Genomic DNA, 15,812 nt, shown 5'->3' with positions numbered 1-15,812 from the left:
GCTGACAGTGCCTCCAGTTCCTTCACATTGTCTCCCACCCAGTCTACTGCAGAAAGGTCAGAGTTGGCACCTGCAGCCAATGTCCAACCGTCTTTCACCTCACCCCCTTGGAAATCAGGCAAGCAGTCTGAGCCCCAAGCCATACAGCAGTCTCTTCTTCTTTTTGAGGACTCTGTTAGCAGGGTTTCTCCGGGCAATCCACCTAGCCCTGCCCCAGAAGTGGAAGAGATTGAGTGCAGCGATGCCCAACCACTTATTTCTCAAGATGAGTACATGCAAGGACCATCGCAGCACGTCTCGGATGATGAGGAAACGCAGGTGCCAACTGCTGCGGCGTTCAGAATTGTGGAGACCGACAAGGAGGGCAGGGGTGAAGACTGGGTGGAAGATGATGTGGAGGACGATGAGGTCCTCGACCCCACATGGAATGAACGTCATGCAGGTGACCTGAGTAGTTTGGAGGAAGAGGCGGTGGTCGCACAGAACCACCAGCACAGCAGAAGAGGGAGCAGGGTGCAGAAGCGGAGCGGCCGTGCCCTAGACACTATGCCCGCTACTGCCCAACGCAGCAAGGGAACGAGCGCACCAAAGTCAGCTCAAAGGAGTTCTCTAGCGTGGAAGTTCTTTAGAAAATGTGCTGATGACAGGACACGAGTGGTTTGCACCCTGTGCAATCAGAGCCTGAAGCGAGGCATAAACCTTCTCAACCTGAGCACAACCTGCATGATCAGGCATCTAAGTGCAAAGCACGAGCTGCAGTGGAGTAGACACCTTCAAAACCAAGAAACGTCTCTGGCTCATCCTGCTTCCTCTTCTGCTGCAGTCTCGGCCGCTCCAGCCACATCTGTAGTGATACCGGCACCTGCCACCCGCAAACAGACGATCTGTCAGCAACACCACCACCTGGGTCACCAACCATCTCCACAATGTCCCGTGGAAGCGTTCAGCTTTCCATCTCCCAAACACTTCAGAGGAAGAGGAAGTACCCCCCTACCCACCCGCGATCCCTGGCCCTGAATGCCAGCATTTCAAAATTCTTGGCCTTTGAAATGCTGTCATTCCGTCTGGTGGAGACGCACAGTTTTAAAAACCTTATGTCGGTGGCTGTCCCACAGTACGTCGTGCCCAGCCGCCACTACTTTTCCAGGCAAGCCATCCCTTCCCTGCACAACCAAGTGGGGGAAAAAATCAGGTGTGCACTGCACAACGCCATCTGTGACAAGGTCCACCTAACTACCGATACGTGGACCAGTAAGCACGGTCAGGGGCGTTATATCTCCCTAACGGCACACTGGGTAAATGCAGTGGCGGATGGGCCTGAGGCGGATAGCAATTTGGCGCATGTCCTTCCACCACGAGGATTGCAGGGCGCTTCAGTTTGCCTCCTGTTCCTAACTCCTCCTACTCCGCTTCCTCATCCTCTACCGCCTCCTCATCCGGACAGCGTAACACCTTCACCACCAACTTTAGCACGGCCAGGGGTAAACGACAGCAGGCAGTTTTAAAACTTGCCTGTTTGGGGGACAAACCACACACCGCACAGGAGTTGTGGAGGAGCATGGAACAGCAGACAAATGAGTGGTTGCTGCCAGCGAGCCTCAAGCCCGGCCTGGTGGTGTGCGATAACGGGCAAAATCTCATAGCAGCTCTGGGCCTATCCGGTTTGACGCACATTCCTTGCCTGGCGCATGTGCTAAATTTGATGGTGCAGAGGTTCCTTAAAAACTACCCCGATATGTCAGAGCTGCTGCAGAAAGTGCGGCCGTCTGTGCGCACTTTCGGCGTTCTCACCCTGCTGCTGCTCGCCTGGCAGCGCTGCAGCGTAACTTCGGCCTTCCCGCTCACCGCCTCATATGTGACGTGCCCACAAGGTGGAACTCCACCTTGCACATGCTGCAAAGACTGTGCGAGCAGCAGCAGGCCATAGTGGAGTTTCAGCTGCAGCACGCACGCGTGAGTCGCTCTGCGGAACAGCACCGCTTCACCACCAATAACTGGGCCTCCATGCGAGACCTGTGTGCCTTGTTGCGCTGTTTTGAGTACTCCACCAACATGGCCAGTGCCGATGACGCCGTTCTCAGCTTAACTATCCCACTTCTATGCCTCCTTGAAAAAACAATTCGGGCGATGATGGAAGAGGATGTGGCACAGGATGAGGAGGAGGAGGAGGAGGAGGAGGATGAAGAGGTAACATTTCCAAGGCTTTCAGGGCAGTCATTCGCAAGGGGCTCCGAGAGTGGGTTTCCTTCACACACAAACGCCAGGAACACAATTGTCCAGCAGGGGCACAGTTCTGGAGGATGAGGAGGAGGAGCTGGAGGAGGAGATGGAAGCATGTTCACAGCAGGGTGGCACCCAGGCCAGCTCATGGCCATCACTGGTGCGTGGCTGGGGGGATACAGAGGACACGGACGATACACCTCCCACAGAGGACAGCCTTTCGTTGCCTCTGGGCAGCCTGGCACACATGAGCGATTACATGCTGCAGTGTCTCCACAACGACCGCCGAGTTGCCCACATTCTAACTTGTGCTGATTACTGGGTGGCCACGCTGCTGGATCCCCGTTACAAGGACAACGTACCGTCCTTAATTCACTCACTGGAGAGCGATCGCAAGATGCGCGAGTACAAGCGCACGCTGGTAGACGAGATGCTGCTGGCATTCCCACCTGACAGCGGGGCCACAGTGGAAGCACAAGGCAGAGGAGGAGGAGAAGGAGGAAGAGGTCGCCAACGCAACCAGGGCACCGCCAGCACCTCAGAAGGCAGGGTTAGCATGGCCGAAATGTGGAAAAGCTTTGTCAGCACGCCACAACATACAGCAGCACCATCAGCTCATATGGAACGTCTTAGCAGGAGGCAGCATTTCACGAACATGGTGGAGCAGTATGTGTGCACACGCCTAGACGTACTGAATGAGGGGTCTGCCCCCTTTAACTTCTGGGTCTCCAAGTTGGGCACATGGCCTGAGCTTGCCCTTTACGCCTTGGAGGTGCTGGCGTGCCCTGCAGCCAGTGTATTATCTGAACGGTTATTTAGCACGGCTGGGGGGCGTTATCACAGACAAGCGCAGCCGCCTGTCCAGAGACAATGTGGACAAGCTCACGTTCATTAAAATCAACCAGTAATGGATCCCATGGGACTTTTCCGTACCTTGTGCAGAATAGCGATGGATACCGACCTTACCCAGCCATTGTTCCATTTTTGCTCTTTCTCACTCTTTTGGGTTGTACCCTCATTTAAAATTTGTGAAAAGAAGCAGTGTTGGCTACCTCGTCCTCCTCAGGGCCAGATTAACGTAGGGGCTATTGGAGCTGCAGCTCCAGGCCCCTACCTTTATATAGGCCCCGGGTTGGCCATATTCACTGTTACCGCTCTTCTGTCACTTGTAAACACAGAAGTCTGGCTTCTATGCTCGCTTCCCCAGGCAGCTCCCTCAGAACCTCCCCACACAGCACGAAGGCCGGAAAAGGAGGGACAGTTGCCGATGCATGGATGTGTTTATGGGCTTCAGAGACAGCATCCCATGTTGAATTAGGCATGCATGGCTGCACCCTTCCTCCTCTGGGTGCATGCCAAGGCACAGCCCTTAAGGCCCTTCAAAATCCTCAGCACCAAGCCCATGATGCTCTTACTCCGGCCCTGGTCCTCCTCCACCGCCGCTTCCACCTACACCGCCCATAGGTGTGCGCAGCCTATTGCATTAGGGTGTGCACCCCAAAGTTGAAATACACATGCATGTGTTTGCCTACATGTACATGGCCCAGATACATTACTCTCCCTGCTGGCAAAGAGAAATAGAGCAGAGCAGGTCCGAGGGAGATCTTTCCCATCTCCTCACTGGCAAACAGAGCGATAATGCTATGTGCCCTAGGTGATTCGGGTGTGCCCAGGCACATCCGGCACACCCTGTGCGCACGCCTATGAGACCGCCACATCCACCACCACCTCAACCTCCCTCCTACTCCATATGGGCCTCGTCCTTCAGAGATGAAGAACATTGTTTTATTTTTCTGTTTTTTTTTTGTTGTTTTAAGTTATTTCCCTATCCACATTTGTTTGCAGAGCACTTGCCATGCTCTTAACAACGTTTTGCTGCCATTTGCAGCACTCTAGCCCTTTCCATTGGTGTTTTAGAGCCATTTTAGTGCCTGAAAGTTCGTGTCCCCATTGACTTCAATGGGGTTCGGTGTCCGGGAAAAGTTCGGCAAAAGTCCGGGACACGGACCCGGACTTTTTTTTAAAGTTCGGCCGAACCCGCCGAACATGGACATCCAGGTGTCCACTCAACTCTATTCACAATGTCACCTCAACAACTGGTGGATGATAATTGAGAAGGGGGAGGAAAAGCAAGGGCAGTTCATCTGGATGCTGCTCACTGTAGTGCCTGCTAATGGAAGAGGTAGAAGCAACTCTATAGAAACAAGGAAGAGAAAAGAACAGTGCCTGTAATAAAAATGTTATCACAAGGGTAAGCTTGATAAAAGCATGTAAAATCAACTGGGGCTTCTGGACATCGCAGTCTTGGAGGTCCTGGGTGGTGATTTCCCCGCTGGCTTGCACGGTAGAGGGATTCCTGGGTGGTGTCCGTGGTTTCCCCAGGGTTCCGTGAAAAAAACCTACCCGTGAAAATTTCATTCCCTCGTCACTTCCGGTGCACCTACGTCAGCACCTACGTCAGTGAACAGCTGAGGAGCTGACTAGTGCACATGCTTGGAGGGTATGAAATGTTCACGGTAGTGTGTTATAACGTTACACCGCATCACCACATTAAAACATCTCCGCTGCAATATGAGTCATCTCCGCTCCTACCCCTGTCACTTCCCTCATCTTGGCTACTAAATGTGAAAGCGGATCACGGAGCCGACATCTCCGTCATTTACATTTCATACACCCGCGGCCGCTTTTACATTTAGTAGCCGAGATCAGGGAAGTGACAGGGATAGGAGCGGAGATGACTCATATTGCAGCCGAGCTGTTTTAATGTAACCGCTGCAACAGCTGAGGCGGTGTAACGTTACACACACTGGCGTGAAAAATCCATACCCTCCGTGCATGCGCACTTGTCAGTTCCTCAGCTGTTCAATGAAGTATCCGGGGCTTTGAGCATGGGCACTGCTACGCTGCTCAGCTGTTCCTGACAGGAAGTGACGTGGGTATGCATTTCTCACGGGGTAGGTTTTTCTAACGTTACACCGTTCCGTGGAACACAGGGGATCATCTCCGAAAGGACGCAACGTCACTTCCTGGTCACGATGTAAAGAGGTAATCGGTGACGAGTTGCCTAAAGAATGAGTGCGTGCTCCGCAACGGGTCGCCGATTACGTCTTTACATCGTGACCAGGAAGTGACGTCATGTCCTGTCGGAGCTGATCCCCTGAGTTCAATGGACCAGAGAAACCACGGACACCACCCAGGACTCCCTCTACCGTGCAAGCCAGCAGGGACATCACCACCCAGGACCCCCAGGACTGCGAAGTTCAGACGCCCCAGTTGATTTTACATACTTTTATCAAGCTTACCCTTTTGAGTATGTTTTTATAATACCCACATTAAAGTTGCCTTACTGCTGCACTTAGAAGGCGCTGTGCTTTTCTCTTCTTTGCAATACTATGCACTTCATGTGAACACCTCCCCCTTAAAGGCAAATGCTCACCTTTAGAATTGACCCTTACTACAAAGGTCATACATGCATGTTGTTTTAGCACTAGGACCCAGGAGATACTTGAAAATAGAACTGCAATGGTTGCTTCTCAGTATGAACCAGCCTGTATGAATCATCAGCACAACTCTATGGAACCACAAGGCTCAGCTCCACAAATGAATCACAAAAACTGGTCATTTAGTGTTGGGCGAGCAAGTCGGGCCGAACATAAGTTTAGCCCGAACATCACCTGTTCCTGTGTTCGATAAAAAAACCCACATTTTTGGGGAGCTCGGCGGGATTTTTGCACAGCGAATAGCTGCCGGTTGTTAAGCAGCGAGCCGGGAAGCTGGCCGCAGTGTCCTTAACAACAGATGAGTCATCCGCTGAATGAAAAAAAAAACATAGCCGGCAATAGAAAATTAAAAAAAAAAAAAACAGCGTGGGGTCCCCCCAAAGTCCATACTAGACCCTTCTCCGAGCATGCAGCCAGGTAGGCCATGAAGAGGGGGGCGGGCGAGCACTCCCCCTCCTGAACCATACTAGGCCACATGCCCTCAACATGGCCCCCCCACCCCAAAGGACCTTGAACCCATGTCGATGGGGACAAGAGCCTCTTCCCCACAGCCCTAGGCAGTGGTTATGGGGGTCTGTAGGCAGGGGGCTTATCGGAATCTAGAAGCCCCCTTTAACAAGGGGGGCCCCAGATCCCTCCCCCCCCCCCATGGGAATGGGTATATTGTATCCCTACTAAATCTAAACTATCTACTAAACTATCACCAAAAAATAGTGTCAAAAAGAAATAAAAACACAGTTTTTAAAAAATTCCTCTATTTAAAAAAAAACCCTGGTGTAGATCCATTGTCAATCATGACGCCCACTGGAGCCAAAAGAGAAAAAAAAAAAAAGCTCCTCCTGCAACAAAGGCTAACCACCGACTGCCTGCTCCGCCGTCTGACAGTTCTTAAATAGGTAAGGGGCAGAGCCACCTGGAGACCTCATCTAGTGGCACCACCCCATGTGACGTAACTGACCCAGCATGCACCTGTCAGTGACGTCACAAAGGTTTGTTACATAGTTACATAGTAGGTGAGGTTGAATAAAGACAACAGTCCATCCAGTTCAACCTGTGCAGTTGTGCGTGGCCGCAATCATCTCACATACCCCTGAATGTTCTGATCCTTGAGATGTATGTCTAAGAGTCTTTTGAAAGCCACCATACTTCCTGCAGAAACCACCTCTTGTGGTAAAGAATTCCACAATCTTGTAGCCCTAAAAGTAAAGAACCCCCACGTTGCCTGAGGTTAAAACGCTTCTCCTCTAAACGCATTGTATGCCCTCGAGTCCTCATGCAATCCCTTTGACTGAATAGCTGTTTTTCTATGCCGAGATCACCATTGAGATATTTATAAATTGCTATCATGTCCCATCTGAGGCGTCTCTTCTCCAGGGAGAATAAATCAAGCGATTGCAGACGCTCTTCATAATTAAGGTCCTCCAATCCCCTAATCAGTTTAGTTGCCCTTCTCTGGACTCTCTCCAGCTCCAACAAATCCCTCCTGAGGACTGGCGACCAGAACTGGACAGAATACTCCAGATGTGGTCGGAGTTTTATAAAGCGGAAGGATTATAGTCTTATCTCTGGAAAACATCCCTTTCTTTATGCATGCTAATATTCTGCTGGCTTTGGCCGCTGCCGATTGACATTGTATGCTATTGCCTAGTCTATCATCTACCAAGACTCCCAGATCTTTCTCCATTTTTGATTCCCCCAAGGGTTCTACCCCTAACGTGTATTGTGCTTTTATGTTTTTAGTCCCCAAGTGCAAAACCTTACATTTCTCCACATTAAACCTCATTTGCCATGTCGTTGCCCACTCTGTTATTTTGTCCAGGTCATTCTGTAGGATATCTGCTTCATGCTGTGCAGTTATTGCCCTGCCCAATTTTGTGTCATCTGCAAAAACTGATATCGAACTACTGATCCCGTCCTCAATGCTGTTTATGAATAAATTGAACAAGGTTGGTACCAGGACTGAGCCTTGGGGGACCCCGCTTACCACCTTAGACCAGTTTGAGTATGCGCTGTTTATTACCACCCTTTGGGCACGCCCTTTTAGCCAGTTCCGTATCCAAGAGCAAACCCTGCGGTCGATACCTGCAGACCTTATTTTATAAATTAAGCGCTTGTGGGGAACTGTATCAAATGCCTTAGCGAAATCCAGGTACACCACATTCACTGGTCTGCCCCTATCTAGCTCACAGCTTACCTCCTCGTAGAATGTTAAGAGATTGGTTTGACAAGAACGCCCATTTGTAAACCTGTGCTGATTACTGCTGATGATGTTGTTGTCTTTAGCAAACTCTACGATATAGTCCCTTATCATCCCCTCCAGAAGTTTACATGCTATCGATGTCAGACTGACAGGCCTATAATTTCCCGGGATATGCCTCTGCCCCTTTTTGAATATCGGTATCACGTTAGCTTTCCTCCAATCCCCTGGTACATTTCCTGTCATAATACTGTCAGCAAAGATCAGGAACAGTGGTCTAGATTTAATCTTACTAAGTTCTTTGAGTACTCTCGGATATACGCCATCCGGGCCTGGTGATTTATTTGTGTTAATTTTATCCAGCCTTTCCCTGATTTCACCCTCTTTTAGCCATAGCGGCAAGACCTGTGTATTACTACTAACCATACAGTCATGGTCAGTGTACCCCTCCTTTTCCTGTGTAAAGACTGACGAGAAAAAAGCGTTCAGCATGGTTGCTTTTTCAGTGTCCTCTGTAACCATCCTCCCATCATTGGTAATTATGTGTGCAATATGCTCTGCCCTAGTTTTTGTGCTGTTGATATATTTAAAGAATTTCTTTTAGTTATTTTTACTATCCTCTGCTATTTGTCTCTCAAAGTTGATTTTAGCCATTTTGCTTTCGTATTTACTTTTCCTATTTGCCTCCTTGTATTACTCGAAAGCCGATACTGTGCCCTCCGATTTATATTTCTTGAAGGCCATTTTTTTTCCCCTAATACGTTTTTTAACGTTACGGTTTAGCCAGCCAGGTTTGGCTTTGTCTCTTCTAAATTTATTTCCCATAGGAATGCACTGCAAGATGCATTTGTTTAATATGTTCCTAAAGCATTCTCATTTTTCCTCCGTGGTCAGTGACAGTGGCGTCACTAGGGTTGGTGTCACCTGGTGCGGGAAAACATGGTGTCACCCCCCCCTATATTCGGGCCGGGAAGCAGCTCAGCGTTGGGAGTTTTTTGTAGCAGGTTGCGACGGTCAGTAAGGCCTACAGGATAGCAGGTTAGGCACTTCCTAATGGCTCAGTCCCTAGGAGTAGTAACGGATAATGGCTGATATGCCATCCTGCCAGACCCAGCAAAAATGCAGCAGTGATCCCTCTGGTTAGATATTCGATCCCTCTGGGTTGACCAGGCTGACTTTGGTCAGTAGTGTAGCCCATCTGTACCCTGGCAGTGACACAGTCTTTCTCTCTCTGGTGGTGCTGGGCAGTGTGGCCCTCTCTCTGGTGGTGCTGGGAAGTGTGGCCCTCTCTCTGGTGGTGCTGGGAAGTGTGGCCCTCTCTCTGGTGGTGCTGGGAAGTGTGGCCCTCTCTCTGGTGGTGATGGGCAGTGTGGCCCTCTATCTGGTGGTGCTGGGCAGTGTGGCTCTCTCTCACTTCCCCCAGCATAGTCCTCTCTCTTTATGGTGTAGCACTCACTCCCTCAGGTTTTTCCCAGGTTCCCAGTCCTCAATCGCTCCCCCAAGCAGAGTGCATGCTGGGGGCTGTGGTCTGCTCCCTGTGGACAACAAATGGGGCTGCCAATCTTCCGGAATTACATGTCCCATGATGCCCCCCTAGTCTCTTCTGATTGGCCCTCCGCGGTGGCCAGCGGGAAGGGAAACAGACCGGGCAGTAAGCTGGGTGGCAATCATATGAGAGCCGCTCTCTCTTCTCCTGCACTGCTGACAGGAGAAAAGAGGGGGGGGGAGAAAAACTGACAGCCCGCAGCTCGCTACCTGTTCTCTGGTGGACTGAGCGAGGAAAAGAGCCTGCTGTGGACATAGTACAGGGGTTGTTGGACACTGCGGACATGGTACAGGGGGTGTTGGAGATTGTGGACATAGTACAGGGGTGTTGGAGATTGTGGACATAGTACAGGGGTTGTCGGAGATTGTGGACATAGTACAGGGGTGGTCGGAGATTGTGGACATAGTACAGGGGTGGTCGGAGATTGTGGACATAGTACAGGGGTTGTCGGAGATTGTGGACATAGTACAGGGGTGGTCGGAGATTGTGGACATAGTACAGGGGTGGTCGGAGATTGTGGACATAGTACAGGGGTGGTTGGAGATTGTGGACATAGTACAGTGGTGGTCGGAGACTGCGGACATAGTACAGGGGTGGTCGGAGATTGTGGACATATTACAGGGGGTGTTGGAGATTGTGGACATAGTACAGGGGTTCTCGGAGATTGTGGACATAGTACAGGGGTGTTGGAGATGGCGGACATATTACAGGGGGTGTTGGAGATTGTGGACATAGTACAGGGGTTGTCGGAGATTGTGGACATAGTACAGGGGTGGTCGGAGATTGTGGACATAGTACAGGGGTGGTCGGAGATTGTGGACATAGTACAGGGGTTGTCGGAGATTGTGGACATAGTACAGGGGTGGTCGGAGATTGTGGACATAGTACAGGGGTGGTCGGAGATTGTGGACATAGTACAGGGGTGGTTGGAGATTGTGGACATAGTACAGTGGTGGTCGGAGACTGCGGACATAGTACAGGGGTGGTCGGAGATTGTGGACATATTACAGGGGGTGTTGGAGATTGTGGACATAGTACAGGGGTTCTCGGAGATTGTGGACATAGTACAGGGGTGTTGGAGATGGCGGACATATTACAGGGGGTGTTGGAGATTGTGGACAAAGTACAGGGGTGGTCGGAGATTGTGGACATAGTAAAGGGGTTGTTGGAGATTGTGGACATAGTACAGGGGTGGTCGGAGATTGTGGACATTGTACAGGGGTGGTCGGAGATTGTGGACATAGTATAGGGGTGGTCGGAGATTGTGGACATAGTACACTGGTGGTCGGAGACTGTGGACATAGTACAGGGGTGGTCGGAGATTGTGGACATAGTACAGGGGTGTTGGAGATTGTGGACATAGTACAGGAGTGGTTGGAGATTGTGGACATAGTACAGGGGTGTTGGAGATTGTGGACATAGTACAGGGGTGTTGGAGATTGTGGACATAGTACAGGGGGTGTTGGAGATTGTGGACATAGTACAGGGGTGGTCGGAAACTGCGGACATAGTACAGGGGTGGTCGGAGACTGCGGACATAGTACAGGGGTGGTCGGTGACTGCGGACATAGTACAGGGGTGTTGGAGACTGCGGACATAGTACAGGGGTGTTGGAGACTGCGGAAATAGTACAGGGGTGTTCGGAGATTGTGGACATAGTACAGGGGTGGTCGGAGATTGTGGACATAGTACAGGGGTGATCGGAGATTGTGGACATGCTTCTGTAGTATACAAGAGACTGGAGACATACATGGCATATTACAGTAGCACTCTCTCCTAAAACATAAAATACTGTTGAAGTTCAATGTTCTTGAAGTTAAAAAGAACATGAACAATCCTTCCAGTGATAATGTGCCAGCAGTTGAAGGGTTACCTGCAATTTACCTTGTCCCAGCTCAAATATGCAGTCTCATTTTAGGGTTACTGACTAGGCTTGTGATCCTGTAATATGCCAAATAAAAGTCCTCCTTGTCCAAGCAGTTGTGCAATACAAATGTATTTGTAGACAGCCATTTCAGACTCACCGGGGTGGCAATATCTGTGCAATGAAGAGACGGCCAGCTTCTCTTATCCTGGAGAATGTTATCCAGGCAGCGTGGTGCCTCGGACTGCCTCCTCCCCCTCTGTGTACAGGAAGGAAAACATAGCAAGAGGAGGAGGAGGGGCGGTGTACGGCCGAAAGCTTCAACAGTGTACACAGAGTGACAAGTGAAGACTGCACTGCAGGCAGCTGGGGAAACATGTGGTGTCACCCTTCTGGCGGGTGTCAACCGGTGCGGACCGCACCCACCGCACCCGCATAGTGACGCCACTGGTCAGTGATCCCAGGGTTTGGTCCCAGTTTACGCTTTCCATCAATGAGCACAATTTTGGAAAGTTTGCCCTTCTGAAGTTTAGGGTTCTTATGTTCCCCTTATGTTTGTGATTGTGATTGACGATGGATTTACATCGGGGGACATTTTTTTTTTTTTCTTTTAGTAAAGGAATTGTCAAAAACTGTGTGTGTTTTTATTTTTTTACGCTTTTTTTTTGGTTAATGGGTAGGGATACAATATACCCATACTCATTCATATATGGGAGGGGACCCAAAGAGCTTGGTATGGATTGAGGGGGCACCCCCACGCCATTTTTTTTTTTACATTTTTGTATTGCCAGCAATGGCTTGCAGCAGGGAAAATCAATTTAAATTGCATTTATATATACATGGTACAGATGTGCCACTTTACAGGCAGAATAAGAGTCCCCCCCACTGTAGTTAAAGGGATTTTTTATTTTTATTTTTTCACTTTAGGCATCATTAAAATCACTTCTCCCAACTCTACTGGTCATCCAGGAGCTACATCCAGCATTCAAGCTCACAGAAGCAGGGCGCCGCCCCCCAAAAAGAAAAAGAAAAGATTAAAAAAAAAAATCTAATTTTTTGCCCACTAGGGGTGCCGGACTCATTGGTGGCTATGGGGGGTGGGGTTTTCCATCCAGCAGAGGCGCCGATTGGCGGCCTTCTGGGGCGTAACTGTGGCGCAGAGCACTGCGCTACAACACCCCCCTTTTGTGATGTCTTGGATCATGATTGGTCCAGACTCCAGCCTGGACCAATCATGATTCAGGACATCCATGCTGACTTATTGGGGGCGGTGCCGGTGCGTGCATCAGTCACTCACCGTCACCGCCCGGTCACCTTCCCGCCGCCGAAGAGGAGTCTCCAGAGAAGAAGCCGGCGCCGCTCACCTTCCCGCCGCCCGCCGCAGAAGAGGAGAGGCCGAGAGGGAGAAGCGCCGCTCACCTTCCCGCCGCCCTCCGCCGAACGAAGAAGAGGAGAGGGAGAAGCCGCACACCTTCCCACCGGTTCCCGCAGAACAAAGAGGACGGAGTCGGAGGAGAAGCCGCCATGACTCACAGGGCTCCAGCCTCCAGGTAAGTGCACTGCTCTCAGTCGGGCACGCACGCTAAACTCTGCATTGGGGACATGATTGTACACTGTTCAATGCATTGAAGGGGGCACGCACACTAAACTCTGCATTGGGGACATGATGATTGTACACTGTTCAATGCATTGAAGGGGGCATGCACGCTAAACTCTGCATTGGGGACATGAGTGTACACTGTTCAATGCATTGAAAGGGGCACGCACGCTAAACTCTGCATTGGGGACATGATTGTACACTGTTCAATGCATTGAAGGGGGCATGCACGCTAAACTCTGCATTGGGGACATGTACACTGTTCAATGCATTGAAGGGGGCACGCACGCTAAACTCTGCATTGGGGACATGTACGCTGGTCACTGCATTGGGGGCATGGTATGCTGGTCACTGCATTGGGGGCATGGTATGCTGGTCACTGCATTGGGGGCATGTACGCTGGTCACTGCATTGGGGGCATGTATGCTGGTCACTGCATTGGGGGCATGTACACTGGTCACTACATTGAAAGGGGCATGTATGCTGGTCACTACATTGAAAGGGGCATTTATACAGGTCACTACATTGAAAGGGGGCATTTATACTGGTCACTACATTGAAAGGGGGCATTTATACTGGTCACTACATTGAAAGGGGGCATGTATGCTGGTCACTACATTGAAAGGCGCATGTATACTGGTCACTACATTGAAAGGGGGCATGTATACTGGTCATAGCATTGAAAGGGGGCATGTACGCTGGTCACTGCATTGAAAGGGGGCATGTACGCTTGTCACTGCATTGAAAGGGGGCCTGTACTGTGGGGTTTGTGCTAGGGGGCCTGTACTGTGGGATTAGTGCTAGGGGGCCTGCACTGTTAGATTAGTGCTAGGGGGCCTGTACTGTGGGGTTTGTGCTAGGGGGCCTATACTGTAGGATTAGTGCTAGGGGGCCTGTACTGTGGGGTTTGTGCTAGGGGGCCTGTACTGTTTGATTAGTGCTAGGGGTCCTGTACTGTGGGGTTTGTGCTAGGTGGCCTGTACTGTGGGGTTTGTGCTAGGGGGTCTGTACTGTGGGGTTTGTGCCACTCTCAGTCAGTGTATCCCATAATAGGGTGTCTCTCACAGTATATCCCATAATAGGGCCCCTGCTCCCAATTATGGGATATACTAGTACTGAGAGACCCCTTAATATGTGATATATTGGGAGAATTCACGCAAGCAAAATACAGGGGACAAAATGGGTGGAGTCTATAAGGGGTGGGGCTTCTGAGAAATGGGAGGGGTCAAAATAGAAGGGCGGGGTCTTGCACCCCCCCCCCCCCATCTTAAAACTTCACCAGCCGCCACTGCACAGAAGCAAAAAAAAAGGAAATAGTGTTCATCACAGTGTTAATTTTGGTAGCAAACTTCAATTTAGTTTTAGACTTAGTCTTTTGACTAAAATTCCATTTTAGTTTTATTCCCAGTTTAGTCATCTGCAATTGTTTTAGTTTTAGTCGTCTTTAGTCGACTAAAATCTCCAGTACATTTTAGTCGTCTAAAATCGAATGGGTTTAGTTAAATTGTAATGCATTATTTAAGCTTTTCTCTACAATTTCCAAACTCACTATATACTCCAGGAGTGAATAATCTAATATGCTATTATTTATGGTATTAAGGTTTAAACATGACCTACAGACACAGATTTAGTCATTATATAACAAGTTTTGTTGGATAGTGGTTTGAGAGGCCTGTAATGCTACACAGTGCTCTGGATGGTAGTATGAGAGGCCTATAATAGTATGAAGTGCTCTGGATGGTGGTATGAGAGGCCTGTAACACTACACAGTGCTCTGGATGGTGGAATGAGAGGCCTGTTATGGTGCACAGTGCTCTGGATGGTGGTATGAGAGGCCTGTAATGGTGCACAGTGCTCTGAATGGTGGTCTGAGAGGAGGCCAATAATGCACAGTGCTCTGGGATGGTGGTCTGACTCTGAGAAGCATGTAATGCTGCACAGTGCTGGATGGTGGTGTGAGGGAGGCCTGTAATGCACAGTGCTCTGGATGCCGGTGGTCTGAGGGGAGGCCTTTAATTGTAATGTACACACTCACAATGCTCTCCGCTCTGGATGGTCAGAGTCGATAGTGGGACTCTCGTAGGGAGTCCTGTAATGCACAGTGTTGCTCTGGGCAGTCTTCTGAGGACTCGAAGTCCTGTTATGCTGGCTGCACAGCCTGATAAGTGCTGCTAAGTGAAGCACACTACGGACTCGAGTTGCTTGCTTGCTGGGAGCGGAAGCAGGCAGAGCTCCATGTAAACCGAAAGTTCCCAAGGGTAAATCTCCTGCCTCACATCTTAGTTTAGTTTTCGTTCATTAACAAAACGGAATTGATTTTCGTCAGTTTTTGTCAGTGGACGAAAATGTGGTGTACTTTTCATTTTGTTTTCATCACTGTAAAAAGGCCGCTAACGAATATTTTGACAAAAATGTTTTACTTGATGAAATCAACACTGGTTAACCGTGAAAATTTTTTTTTTAAAAGCAATAAATTATATGCACATCTATAAAGGAAGAAAACCACTTATTGTGCTGTGTGTGGGCAGGAGGGTTCGCAGCTTACATTGAGGTATATACTTTACTCTTCCTGGACAGTTCTGCTTCCTATTACAAGCTTTTATCATGAGAAGTTTTCTTCCTTTATAAATGTGAATGTAATTTGAGGCACTTGATGTCATCTGATCAATTCTATCTAGGTTATAAGCGGAGTTGGATGGAGAAGAAGTATCAGAGATGATGTTCCAGGATTTCACGTGTAGGCCCTTGTCTTGGGAGTTGATCACATGGGTAGAGACCTCTTTCTAGAGAAGAAGTCTGGTTGGGTACCCCCCACCTGAAACCGATTCTTTGATCCCTTAAGGCTTTTGTGATCGTGCTGAGATTCTTTTGCATTTGCAATCTTACCT

Source organism: Pelophylax lessonae (genome assembly GCF_965119305.1).
Source record: "Pelophylax lessonae genome assembly, chromosome: 11".
In the NCBI taxonomy this organism is placed as follows: domain Eukaryota; kingdom Metazoa; phylum Chordata; class Amphibia; order Anura; family Ranidae; genus Pelophylax; species Pelophylax lessonae.
The sequence above is the reverse complement of the archived record's forward strand: the minus strand, read 5'-3'. Positions refer to the sequence as shown.